The following is a 13,691-nucleotide window of genomic DNA, read 5'->3' as shown; positions in this document are numbered from 1 at the left end:
AAAAAAGAAAACCACTATTATAATTCTATTAGGAATTTGAGAGCAAAGTAGTTTTTTAACTCATGATATTTAAATGAATATTAATCTCATTTGTTTTTTGTGTCATGTACTCATTGTTGTTAACCTCTAATCAGTATTAAATTTAAGCTTAAATCCCAGGAGTACACAGGAGTTTTCATCATCCAAGTAGTTATAATCATTTGGCTTTAACATCTAGTTTTATTACTTTAGTCAAAAAACATTGGCCTATACAATTCAATTTCTCTAATTTAAAACTTCAAATTCTCTTTGAAGCCCAAGACACAATTTTTAAAAATTCACAGGAATTTGAAAAGAATGTCTATTCTCTATTTGGAACAAAGTTTGACATACATCTAGTAAGTAAAACATACTGCTACTCAAATCTTTATAGCCTTAATTTCTATTTGTTCTATTAAATTCTGAGAGATAAAGTTGATATTACTAATTTCTCTAAAAAAAGGCTACTTACTCTACACTTCTCATTTCAAAGCTGTTTATCACACAAAAGTTCAAGCCTGATAGTGTTTAGTAATTCTTATTAATTAAAAAATGCCTTTTTTCATCCATTTTACCCTAGAAAGGTTTTCTCCTTTGCTTGAATTGATGAACTTGTAAGTTTTCATATTTTTGCCATTCCTTTATTTTTAAGATTTCTGTTATTATGTCTTAGATAAAACTCAAAACCACACACCAAGAATTTTTAATTCAGTATGTAAAGGTGGGGAGTGAGGAGGACCAATTCCCGTTACATGAAGAAAAAGCTATTGGAAGAGTTTAAGGTAACCAAACTTGACAGGAAGTTGGTGAATAAGTTTTGGAAAATAATATGAACCAGGAGAAAGTTAGACAGGGAATATCATACTAAAGGACACCTACGTAGGATGCCATTTGTATCACTCTAAATGGCACTGCCATCATTAAGGCATTCACTGACCTAGCATAAGATTTTTGGTTCCATCACAGCAACTGGAAATTATCTCCATCTCCTCCACCTCTTTCCTGTATGAACATTTTGGTAGGATCAATGTGTATGGAATAGTCAATTTTGTTTCCTAGTCCCCATCCCTCTCAAACTGCGGCCTCTCCTCATGCACATGGTGATTTTTCGTTGTTTTTCAGCTTGTATAGACCCAAGGAGCACAAAGAGGTGGGGGTGGATCCATTTCCAAGAAGTTTACAGGCAAAAAGGGAAGAAGAAAAGAGGTCCAGGGGAGGGCTTTCAGGGAAGCTTCCTATTCCCATACCAATAGTTCATCATGATAATCAGAGAGTAGACCGTTCTGCTGTCATCCCTTCTCACCCATACTATTTACACCAAAATGCCAAACTTCAGAGGATGGATGAAATCTCTATTTCCAGTGACAGTAGGGAACAGCCTATTTTCTTTTGCTTTAATTGATATTTCAACAGGTAACTTGGACACAGTCAAATGTACCTCCCTATTTTATCATGTTGCCAGAAACCTAACTTCTTTACTAACTGAAGTTAACCCTATATTAACTGTGAGAATGATTAAAATGCAAACTTGTTAAAGTAAGACTAACATACTATCTTAAGTTCCTAGACTCTATTAACTCCCAAATTCTATTCTATTTACTAACTCTAAAAAGGGCAGAAAACAATTTTTAATTGTATTACTTGTATAATTTTTTCATAGTTTTTTAATTCTTCTGTTTTAAGGGGCGCCTGGGTGGTGCAGTCTGTTAAGCATCCAACTCTTGGTTTTGGATCAGGTCGTGATCTCAGGGTCGTGGGAGTAAGCCCCACATCAGGCTCTGTGCTCATCGCACAGTCTGCTCTTAGCTGCCCCTCCCCACAGCAAGTGCTCTCTCTCTCTCTAATAAATAACTCTTTTAAAAAACTTCTTCAGTTTTAAGAATAATCTTACTCACTTTAAGACATGGTACTCATTCAAGAACTCTTAAAAACTCCAGTAAAGACAAACAACTTACATCTTAAATTTCAAAAAATACTTCTGTTCCAAGGGAACTATAGGAATCTTTTCCCCCAATAAAAGCAGTGTGTTCTCAACTATCCTATATTTTTAAATAAGCATTTATTTTAAAACAAATTTAAACACTGAAAGTCCAGACTAATTTTTATTATCTGTTTTCCCACCAGCTCCTATACCAATTAGAATGTCTCTTAAACCATGGCTACAATGTACTATTATAACTCAAAATACAACATTACAATTACAAAGCATTTTTTTTTAGTTCAAAGTACTAGCATTTGAGAAAATACCATTATAGCATAACTTTCTTGACTTTTACTTAGTTTTCCAATCAAACTTAAAAGCTCATCAGTTTTTTTATAGAACAAAGCAGATGTATCCCAATTAGTGTTAATAACTTATTTGCAAATTGTGTGTCCAAGTAAATTTATTTTCAATAGCTAGAGATAACAAGACTGTTCCATTCTAATTTTAACTTTGCATGACAAACAGGAGCCACACACTTCACCTGCCTGATTTTAAAACTACCCATCCTTACTCCCTCCCTCCCACCAAGATAATAACCTCTAACTTCCTCACTTCAATCTTTCTCTCAGTCATGTTATATGTGGCTGCTAATCTTTTTTATTTTTGTTCATTTGTTTCTGTTCAGTAGACTTTAGTTGAATCCCTTATTTCTAATTTCTAATCCAAATTTCTTTAGATTCCTCCAGCTCAGGCCCCAATCTTATCAAATTTATTTTTCATTACATTCATTTAAAATAGATTCTACTTTGAGTAAGGAAAATGCTTGCATTCCACAATTCCCATCTCTGTGCTTTTTAACATACCTTTCTCCCTAGTTGATACTCCCTTCCCTCCCCACTAATCTATTCATACTTCTTCAAAACCTAGATTATAAAAATATTTTTGCCAAGAAGCTTAATTAATTAGTCCAATCTTACTGGATACCACTCATTTTATTTTGTGTCAACTCAGTAATTCAAATATTTCATTATTAAGTACTCCTCAAGTCGGTCTTAGCTCATGAGCTCTTTAGAGGAGGAACCATATCCGTTGCTCTATTATTTCAGCATTCTTACCCCCAGTGAGATACTACATGAATTCTATGTAACTAACCCAATGAAAACAAGCAAAGGTTGGAGAAAATACAACCATACAATAAGGTTTTTCTGCATACAAAAAAATCCAATCTCCCAAAACTAAATTCAAATATAATAGCCATTTTTGTCAAAACAACACAAAAACATAGAATATACCCTTAAATGTGTTCTTTCTACCCAGAGAAGTCAGCTCTTAAGGCTGTTAATTAGTAACATTCGCACTGTTTTGTTTGTGGTTTTCTAAATCTTACCCAAAAGGTATTATATAAAATTAATATTTTGTAGATAATAACCATATGTTTTCAAGGTCTAATCTAACCAATTTTGCTTTAGCCTTCTATACTTCACAAATACAAAACCTACGTAAGTTGATAGATGAGGTTTTATTTCTTCAAGACAACTATTAAAATTCTTAGAGCAAGAGTGTATTAAGCGAAGTTATTATACATTTTAAGAAACCAAAACTTTAAATATTTTCATTCATAAATTCAAAAGTATTCATAATCCAACGTTAACGAGAAAGGTATTTTCTTTTTTTTTTTTTTTTAAGATTTTATTTATTTGCCAGAGAGAGAAAGAGAGAAAGAGAAGCAGGCTCCCCACTGAGCAAGGAGCCCAATGCGGGACTCGATCCCAGGACCCTGGGATCATGACCTGAGCGGAAGGCAGATGCTTAACCATCTGAGCTAAATGTCCACTTCTGCACAATTTATAAAACATATCTATTCCTCAAAACTAGGCATACTAGAATGTAAAGATACATATTTTCATTGTTATATACTTTTTACAACTTTATTATAATACATATTTCAGAAATAAAAATCCTTCTCCCAAAGCACCAATTGTTACACTAGTAAACAAGGCTTCCGCTGCTCAGTATTTATGAAACACGATGTTGTAACCATTAATTCCATTTGAAAAATAAAATTGATTCAAGCGCTAGAAGTAAAATCATGATCAGTAACTCCATTTCAGTTCTCATTTAGTAAAGTGTACCTCATGGATTTTAACCATTCAAATTTTTGTGTCACTGTCCTTAAGGTAACATTTTAGTTCTTTACACATAAATGTCAAAATCTTTCAGGTTGAGAATGGATACTGAGCTGTAAACAGAAATACACCAATTTATTCTTATCCCTACAATCACAATCAGAAATACTCAAACGCCTTATTAAGTAACCTGCGATGCTTGAAAGCTAACTCATATAATGCTTAGAAGCTCCTATTAAAGAGGTTCCAAAAGGCCTCTATATAAGGAGGCAATCCAAGACCTCCTCTACCTCTTGGCTATATGCCTAGAAAATACTGTAATGAAAGCAAGCCAGATAACTATGTTATCTCTAGAAGCAATTCAAATCTCTGCATTCTAAACAAATTTTCTCATCAAAAAACTTCTAAAGGGTCAATATTAATGAAAACTAAGAAACACCTCTCTGATTTTGGCATAAACCACACTGGGGAAAAAAAAAAAAGGAAGAGCCATGGAACCAACTACTTACCATCTCATTACCTCCAAATTCACTTAATGCCAAACAAGGATAGAAAAGAAAGAGATTCAAGCCATCAATTCTCACTACCCTTGGAAAGGAGGACAAATATGCCATAAACAAGTTCAAAAATAAGCCGAACTTATTCATGGTGATAGAGATCAAAATAGTGGTTACTTCTGGAGGGGGAATTAATAGGAAGGGGCACAATGCACCTTTCTCAGTGTTCTGTATTTTGATCTGAGTAGAAGTTATGTGTACCTATACGTAAAATTTCACTGAGCTGTATTCATAAGATTTGTGCACTTCACTGTATGTAAGTTATATCCAAATAAAATATATAGGGGCGCCTGGGTGGCTCAGTTGGTTAAGCATCTGACTCTTGATTTCAGCCCAGATCATGATCTTGTGGTCATGAGATTGAGCCCCATGTTGGGCTCCACACTCAGCACAGAGTCTGCTTGAGATTCTCAACCTCTCCCTCTGCTCCTCCCCTCCTGCTCTCTCTCAAATAACTAAATACACCTTTAAAAATAGCACCTGGGTGGCTCAGTCGTTAAGCATCTGCCTTCGGCTCACGTCATGATCCCAGAGTCCTGGGATCAAGCCCTGCATCGGGCTCCCTGGTCCATGGGAAGCCTGCTTCTCCCTCTCCTACTCCCCCTGCTTGTGTTCCCTCTCTGACTGTGTCTCTGTCAAATAAATAAATAAATAAGATCTATTAAGATAAATAAATAGGGGCACCTGGATGGCTCAGTCGTTAAGCGTCTGCCTTCGGCTCAGGTCATGATCCCAGCGTCCTGGGATCGAGCCCCGCATCCGGCTCCCTGCTCCGCGGGAAGCCTGCTTCTCCTTCTCCCACTCCCCCTGCTTGTGTTCCTGCTTTTGCTATCTCTCTCTCTCTCTGTCAAATAAATAAATAAAATAAAATCTTTAAAAAAAAAAGATAAATAAAATTTAAAAATAAAAATAAATAAACCATTTTATTTAAAATAATTAAATTTAAAAATAACTTACCAATAATGGTCAAATCTAAAACCTTTTCTCAAATCTCATCCGTTTTGATCATTCTCCATCATATTGCTAATCTCCATCATATTGCTAATCACAGAACACCAATATACCCTAAGCACAAGGAGACCTATGAGGCTTTGTTAGTATTCTTCCGGCATTTTTCTTGTTCTGCCTCATATTAATTCACTTAAATATTAATTCAATATTTATCAAATGCTCATGTACAAGACATGGATTAAGCACCCTCTAACATATATTTCTCACATACACATCCCCCATACAAAACAAAATTCCCTAAACTAGATTCAAGCCACTCTATTATGTGATTTCAAATTATATCTCCTATTTTAATTCCCATCACTTTACAGATTTGTTCTCCAGCATACTCTTTTCTTAGCTATTCTTTAAGGCTCAGTTCAATTTCTACTTTATCCTTTCTCCATACTTGTATAGAACTTACTATCTATAGCTGCACTGTCCAATATGAAAGCCATGTCACTACTAGGTACTTGAGGTTTAGCTAATCTGAATTGAGATGTGCTTTAAGTGTGGAACACACACTTTTGATTTTGAAGACTTGGCATGGGGGAAAAAAAAAGAATGTAAAATATCTCAATTGTATTTACATATTGAAAGAATGTTTTGAATATACTGCGTTAAATAAACACATTAATAAAATTAATTTTACCTATTTTTTATTTTTTAACAAAGCTATAGAAAATTTTAAATCACATCTGTGGCTCAACGTATTTCTATTGGGCAGTGCTGCCCTATACAATCTATAAAAGCCCCACAAATTATTTTTTAATACATGCCATCCACCCAATGATAGTGTAAGAATTCAATTATTTTTTTCCCTTTTATAGTGATTATTACATTAGGAATTACAGATAATAACTAAAGAGAATTAAGTGCCTATTTAATTTTAATATCATTTAAAAATATTTCTAACAAGGAAGCTTATGGCATTTCAAAGCATAAAAATATTTGAAAAGTTATTTAAAAAGTTGTTCTCTGATGGCTATAAATTGAAAATGTCATCTACATTTTATGTATATCCAATTTTGAGTTAAATGTCTCATCAGATAGTATTATTAAACCTGTAGCTTTTCTAATACCAGAAAGTATCAGTTCTGATTAACCTACATTATTTTTCTTCTTGGTCACTCAGTAAAGAAAAAGGCAGCTTCCACTTTGACCAATATCATTGTACCAATATCTAGTAGCCAAGACAAAGAGCCTTTATATGGTGGTATGAATAAACAATGTGGGCAATAAGACACCGCCTGAAATAAGGGTAGGGAGAAAAATGCTTTTATAATGTTGTTTTTAAGTAGGAAATAAAACTTACAAATTGTAATAATTAGGTTAAAATATAGATAGAAAGGAGAGGAAGGCAGAATAGAAAGAACTTTTCTATAGAATCAAGATATGCCTATGTTCAAACTTGGCTGCTGTACCATTTACTATCTATGTGACCAGCGTCTGAGTTTGTTTCCTTGCATAAAAAATGGGAATATATATATCAAGCATTATTATAAGGAATACACAGTAGATATTTAATTAATGTCAGTCTCATATCCTTTTCCTTTAGTACTAATGACTACATAATGGTGATAAGATTATGGGTGACTTTTCCCCCATTCATTTTCCAAACTGCTGAAACTATTTTTAAGCATATATGAAACTTCTAATTTTTCATACTCACACCCCTCTGCGTGTGAACTTAAAAGTATTTACTAGCTTCCTTTTACAATTTTTTTTAAAAAGCTTAAAATTTGTGTTGGTTGTGGGAGAAGTAGGTGGTAAAAGAAAAATTAAAGAGAGAAGTAAGTTTAAGACTATATCAGCACAGACAAATACAAAACAAAGTATAGAGAGGAAAACAGCAAAAGGAAATGCTGTTTGAGGAAATTCCCCTGACTCAGACTAAGCAGTGAAAAAAATAACATGCCTCTCCTCAATCTAGCTGCTGCTGAAGCTACTCTTCTCTCCTATCTGGGGTTTATATGTATATTCTGTACAAATACACACAGCCACTCACCCTCTTCTCTCTCCTAATGACCACCATCCTCATCGTCAAAAATTTAAAGGAGAGTGAAGAAATTCAGGATGTTTTAACAAAGATAAACCAACACACTGGTTGGGAAATAACTTCACTAAAATGTACTCATTCCCAAGTGCATTTATTCATCAGCTGACCAGTAACAAAAGGGAATGTGTTCCTGAAATACTGAACCTGGTTAATAGCTTTTGCTGCTAGAACTGGAGAAGGCAAACTTTGTTGCCTGCCTCTGACTTCCTAACAACCTTACCTTTGTAGACATGGGTCTAAAAAAGGAACAACAGCAAAAGTATACAATTCCAAATCACTTGCAGGTGAAAATTCCAAGTTACTATAAAAAAAATATTAAACAATAGTAACAGTAATAACTATTATTATAAAAGATAGCATTTGTGTACCCATTGTGTACCAGAAAGCTAAGGACTTTACATGAATTGTGCAATGTAAATCTTAAGCTTCTATGAAGATATTACTGTTAAATCCTCTTGCTTAGTGCTCACACAGCTAGATTTTTTTTAAGTACTCTCTATGCCCAATGTAGAGAGTGGAGCCTGAACTCACAACCCCGACTCAAGAGTCACATGCTCCACCGACTGAGCCAGCCAAGCACCCCCACACAGCTAGATTTTAACCTCATCAGTTTTACTTCAAGGCTTACACTTTTAAACCTTATCTCATCCTGCCTCTTTATTCATATATAATTGCAAATGCAACTATGATTTCCTGTGTGTGTGTGTGTTTGTGTATGTATACACATTTATGTGTGTATGTATGTATTATTCAGTAAATCAACAGTAAGCAGCAGGCAATTAATTCCCACTTTGGCAAGGTTTTACCCACCTTCACAAACCATTCAAAGGTTGGCAACCACTCCCTTCCCAATAAATGGTGTTTTGAAAATAATAGTTACATTTAACTTCTTCCTCAAGAAACTGATGAAAAAGATTTGCATTAAGCTTTCCAGTAAAAGGATAAACACCATGGAAGAAAGCATAAAAATGTTAATCTTTTATAAAAGTTAGATAAATAACTGATATAATATAGATATATATGCTTTGTAAACTGTAAAGTACTTTAATCCTAACACTTTATTAGGATTTTATTTTAAATTATCCATTTGGCCTCCAAATATTTAAATTTCTGGACTTTGTACAAAAAGTCTTTTAAAAACTTTTAAAAGCTATATATTCAACTTCAATGAATGATACACATACTAAAAGGCTTAATATCTAAAAATCGTATTTATCACTCTAACCAACTTCAACTGTACCACAATCTAGACTAATAGAATTAAATTGCAAGGAACCAATTACTCATCTATACTTTTTACAAAGTTACTTACAAGATCACAGTTCCTAGAATCCCAAATGAAATGGGAAGGCTATAGTTTGCAAACAGAAGAGGTAAAGCAAAGATTAGTAGAGGGAGAGTATAAAGGAAATATCTTAGAAACACTCATCTTAATCCAGCCTCACTTTCCTCCATTCGGGAGAAGTGTGCACTGCTGCTTCTATCCTGGCATGCTTCTTTTCTTCCCCCTGAAATCCTCTGCTTTTCTCCTCCTGGAAAGTCATCCACAGGACTTTTTGTTTTCCTTGCTAACATCTCTCAATTGTCAAAGGATGTCCTACCTTGAACTTAAAAGGACAAAAACATAGTAACTCCTCCTAATTACGTAAGAGTTCCTAGTATATTCAGAGAATAGTAACTCCACAATTCAGATTTGGCAGCTCTTAGAAAAAATTTAATAGAGCAACTAAGACCCTAGAGATGAGAAAATACCTTTTTCATGGAGACCCCCATCTTCCTAAAGAAAAACTATGAATTGAATTTGCTGTTCTACCTTCTAGGTCTCCAGTGATCTTTATATTTGTTTTTAAGAGAAGAATAGAAATACTTCAGCCAACCAGCAGGGTGAGCTAGTGCTAGAATCAGATTGATTACTGTCAATTTTCTGAAAATTCAAAGATGTAAATGGTTTGTAATATTAAAAGCAACGATTTCCCTCTAATAAACCCAAATTAAAAGACAGTACTTCTAGAACTGCTTTAGTCATTGCTACATCTCATAACTTTGTAAATATTTACAAATTCCATCTACAAAATAGTCTGTATAGGGATTAATGATAATAGATGTAAAAAGTTAGCTCATCCGAATACCTATCCAAAATATCATAGTAGCTATCCCTTATTCTCATGTTTTATTGTATAAGGCTATCAATTAAAAAGTTAAAAGCACTTTTTTAAAAGGACTGCTAAAAATTAGGAATGGATAATTCATCATACCTATTTCTGAATTCAGGGCAAACTCCTACCTTAAGACTGTCTGAAAAGCAATCATGAGAAAAGTATTCCTACAAGAATAAGAATAAGATCCACTCTTTTCCTTTGGAATCACACCCTGAGAAGAATCGAAATAAGTAACCCTAACTCTAACAGTGTATCTCCGACAAACCTTATCTTTTCTATCAATTTCTCTAAACTGCAGGTATCCCCACCACTTCTAGTGAGTGTCCTTGACTCTCTTTTCTCCTCCTGCTACCCAATGCAGTCTCAATTCAACCACATTTCAAAAACTCTCCCTCTTACAACTTGAATAACAAATTAAAACTGCAAAATGTTTAAGGTTTGCAGGTAACAGACTCACTTTGTAATTAAAAATCATCTGAGAGTAATCCTAATTATCATAAGACTAAAATGTAAGTAAATCCACTCGCACAGTGTTGAAAATTAAGAAATAGTTTATGAACTTTCTTAAAAATTCAATAATTTAAATGCACTTTAAATGACCCATAAAAGCTTTAAAACCTCAATACAATTTAACAAGTTTTTGTTATATTTGATATCCAAAGAAATTAAAGAACTGTGGGGTCCTACCATAAATGATTTTGCTACTTGCTGAATTTCCTAACAGATCTTACAGATCTACTATTCAGTGGTCGTAGTAATCTTAACAAGTTGTTTTTAACAAGGGCCAATCTAAGTGGCATGTCCATTTACCAAAAAAAAAAAAAAAAAACTATTACAAAATGAAGGCACCGTATCATTGTTTTTGGCATCTCATTTCTTATGTAATAACTGGTAGTAATGACAGTTATTTCAAACTTACCAAGAAGTTCATCAAGCTGTTTGTTTCTTTAAATTTTTGGGGGTCAAGACTGCTTTTTGAAAAACTCCAAATTCAAAAACATTGCTCCAAAATTACTTGAAATGTCTGTATTTTGTATCTGGAATTATTTCACTGGAAGTCACTTTAAAAACTACATCGCCATATCATGTTAAATAACAGTTTTTAACTTACTGTCACAGAAGTTCTCATTAAAATAATAGTATCTAACAGATACTTTCAAACATACTCTCGTTTTATTTTTCAACCATTATTAGTTACAGAGAGTCACCTTCTCATCCCAGCAATGTGACCAATGAAAAGAGCAATGGGGTAGAAGTTGAAAAGACAATTTTCCATTATGCACTAACATAATCATATCTGGCCCTAAATATATCATAAAACAGTGGGTATAACTAGCTGTTCCCTGAGATTCCTTCCACTCTAACACTGCATGACTCAGTAATACATTTTGCCAATGTTAATGTATCTTCCATTCATTAATACAATAAGATTGTTCTCTATTAGAAGAATTTAGCTAAAAGGGGGAAAATATATATCTGAAAGAAGAAAGGAAAATGAAAGTTTTAAGTTACATTAAAAAACTCAAATTTTAATTTGAACAGAGATCTAAAGTTAACGATCTAAATGTGTTTATCCCTTCAATCACATTATTTACTCTGTTAGTATGACCTGGCCAAAACAAAACATTAGTTGTTTCCAAGTTCTGTACTTCAAATGTTAATAAAATATACAAACTATGATGTAGCCATAAGTGCAGTATAACGTTATATTAGAGTTCTAAAATTTACACTGCCATGATTTTAACAGCAATATACTTATCACTGCACCAACAGTGGTCAAGCCTTCATGTTTCACCCATTAAAATGTCTAAATTATAACTTCCTCATAAAAACTAATTTTTTCTCACCAAAGCTACCAAGGCAGGATTACTGCCATCAAGTTCCCTGGATACTTACACACGACACTGTAGGCAAAGAGCAGGTTTCCTTTGAGTAACTTGAGTTGTCTATTTTTTGACATGCTTTCCTTCTTGGACCAAAGAAATGTAACTAAACTACTGCAGAGAAGCAATATACTATTAAGGCAAACCTAATCTATCATCCAGATGCAACAAGACTGGCATTAGTCGGAACTGGCCAGAAGAGATGATGGTGTTTTGGTATTTCTGTTGTAATTATTGACTTGTATACAAAACAGGATCATCATTTAGGCCCTCATTGTGTTTACCCCCTTGTTGAGTACTTCTTAATGACCACACAAAATGTGAAGTCTAAACATAAAAGTTTTATAACAACTAAATTTATGTCAATATTACTCAGACAGTTCAAGAAAAGTTTTCCACTAATGTTGCTAAACCATGGATGGATCCCAACACGAGAGTCGTCTGTGGAAGTCTCGTAACAAGAAACCTTTAGCTCCACCACCTAAGTTTCCAATCACTGAGAAGGGTCTGGGACAACTCATCTTCAGGTTCACGGGAGAAGTGGAGCACACCTGCTTTCCTCTGGCAGAGATTAAGCTCCCAGGGACACAAAGGCCAGGGAATCAGACCTGGAGAAGCAAAAAGCTTTAGCTGAACACCCACCAAGCCCCTGGCAACCCAAACACTTTGGGCCATTTACCTCTTGCCGTTACTTCCCAGGCACCTAGCGGCATAAGATCTTGCAGAACAGGGGGAGGGGACGGCTCTGCGGTCCTGGTCCCCCGTTAGGGGAGGGGTGTGTACAATTAATGCCAGAGCTGGCGCTTCTGGCCAAAACCGAGCAGCTCCGGAGACGGGTTGGTGACTGCTCTCGGACCGCCCCGTTACTCAGTGCGTTGCAATGGCGACCGCCAGGCTCCCCAAGCCGCCTGATCTCGGCCCCTTCCCCCTACTGCTCACTGGCTGCTCGGCTGCATGTGACTAAACAAAACCCCCAAGTCTAGTGCCCAGCTCAGCCCCTTTGTGTCCGCTACCGGATCCTCCGACGCCGCCGTGGAAAGGTTCCCCCCCACCCCCACTCTCCGCCGAGTCCCGCCCCGCGGCGGCGGCCGCCGCTCACCTCAAGCTCCGCCGCCCCCCGCGGCCGCTGCGGCCGCCGCCTCCCCGAACCCGGGACCCGGGCTCCTTGTGTAGCACCAACTCCGCCTCCTCGGCCGCCGCCGCCATCTTAGCCTGTGCGGCAAAACGCCTCCTTTTGGATGGTTGGGACCCAGCCTAGGGCGTAGCTCCCCGGGCCCGAGCGCCGAAGGTCGGGTCCCCCAAGTTCTTCCGCCACCCTCAGTCCCGCCGCCGCCACAGCCCAGAGGTCCGAAACCCACTCGAGTCCCGGAGAATCCGACCAAATAACCCCTGAAACTCACAGTTTGGTGCCGTGTGCGTCAAACCGGGGCGACGTTGGGAGCGCGCGGCGTCCCCGCGTCACACGCCGCTCTGTACGCTACTCGGCTCCAACGGCCCCCCTCCGCTCCCCGCTTTTCGCCTCCGGCCCCGGTTCCCACGGCGCAGGCGCGCTGCTTTCCCGCCTCTACCGGGCTGCGGGCCGCGGGGGCGGCCAGCGAGGAGCTCTTGGGCGGCTTTGCTCTGATGGAGCGCCTGGGCCAATTAGGCAAACGGGGGCAGCAGAAACAGTGCACCACTGTTCTCGGGTGCCAGAAACCAAACAAGGTCACCTCCCCCAGCGCTGACCTAATCACTCTCAAGGAGGTTCCCGCCCCAAAGTAGGCACGCTCCAAATATGGTGGTGCCCAAACTCTGCAAGACCCAAGCACTTAGGCAAGCCTAGGCCCTTTAAGGTGGAACAGGCCCATATTTGATTTCCATAATCACTAGCGTGCCAGAATTCCTTTTCTTTTCCTACTGTTGATGAAAACAGCTAAGGAACTCAAGATTGCCAGTCACAACTGTAATGGCAGAGGAAGGTTTGGATCTTAAGGGA

General features: G+C 36.9%; 1 protein-coding gene across 8 annotated transcripts in view; it reads right to left on the bottom strand.

Annotated features, from left to right (window-relative positions):
* ZNF644 (zinc finger protein 644) overlaps positions 1-13,339 on the bottom strand; it is a 103,354-nt gene extending 90,015 nt beyond the window's left edge. The window contains exons 1-2 of one of the 8 annotated variants that reach the window (XM_032424052.1): positions 13,117-13,339; positions 11,730-12,324 (exon numbers count right to left, since the gene is read on the bottom strand). The gene's annotated coding sequence lies outside the window, so the exon portion shown is untranslated. The other 7 variants (XM_032424016.1, XM_032424018.1, XM_032424034.1 and 4 more) reach the window with 7 other exon arrangements.
* Positions 13,340-13,691: the final 352 nt, after the last annotated feature.

The sequence above is a fragment of the Phoca vitulina genome, unplaced genomic scaffold, assembly GCF_004348235.1.
Source record: "Phoca vitulina isolate PV1807 unplaced genomic scaffold, GSC_HSeal_1.0 scaffold2, whole genome shotgun sequence".
In the NCBI taxonomy this organism is placed as follows: domain Eukaryota; kingdom Metazoa; phylum Chordata; class Mammalia; order Carnivora; family Phocidae; genus Phoca; species Phoca vitulina.
The sequence above is the reverse complement of the archived record's forward strand: the minus strand, read 5'-3'. Positions and strand labels throughout refer to the sequence as shown.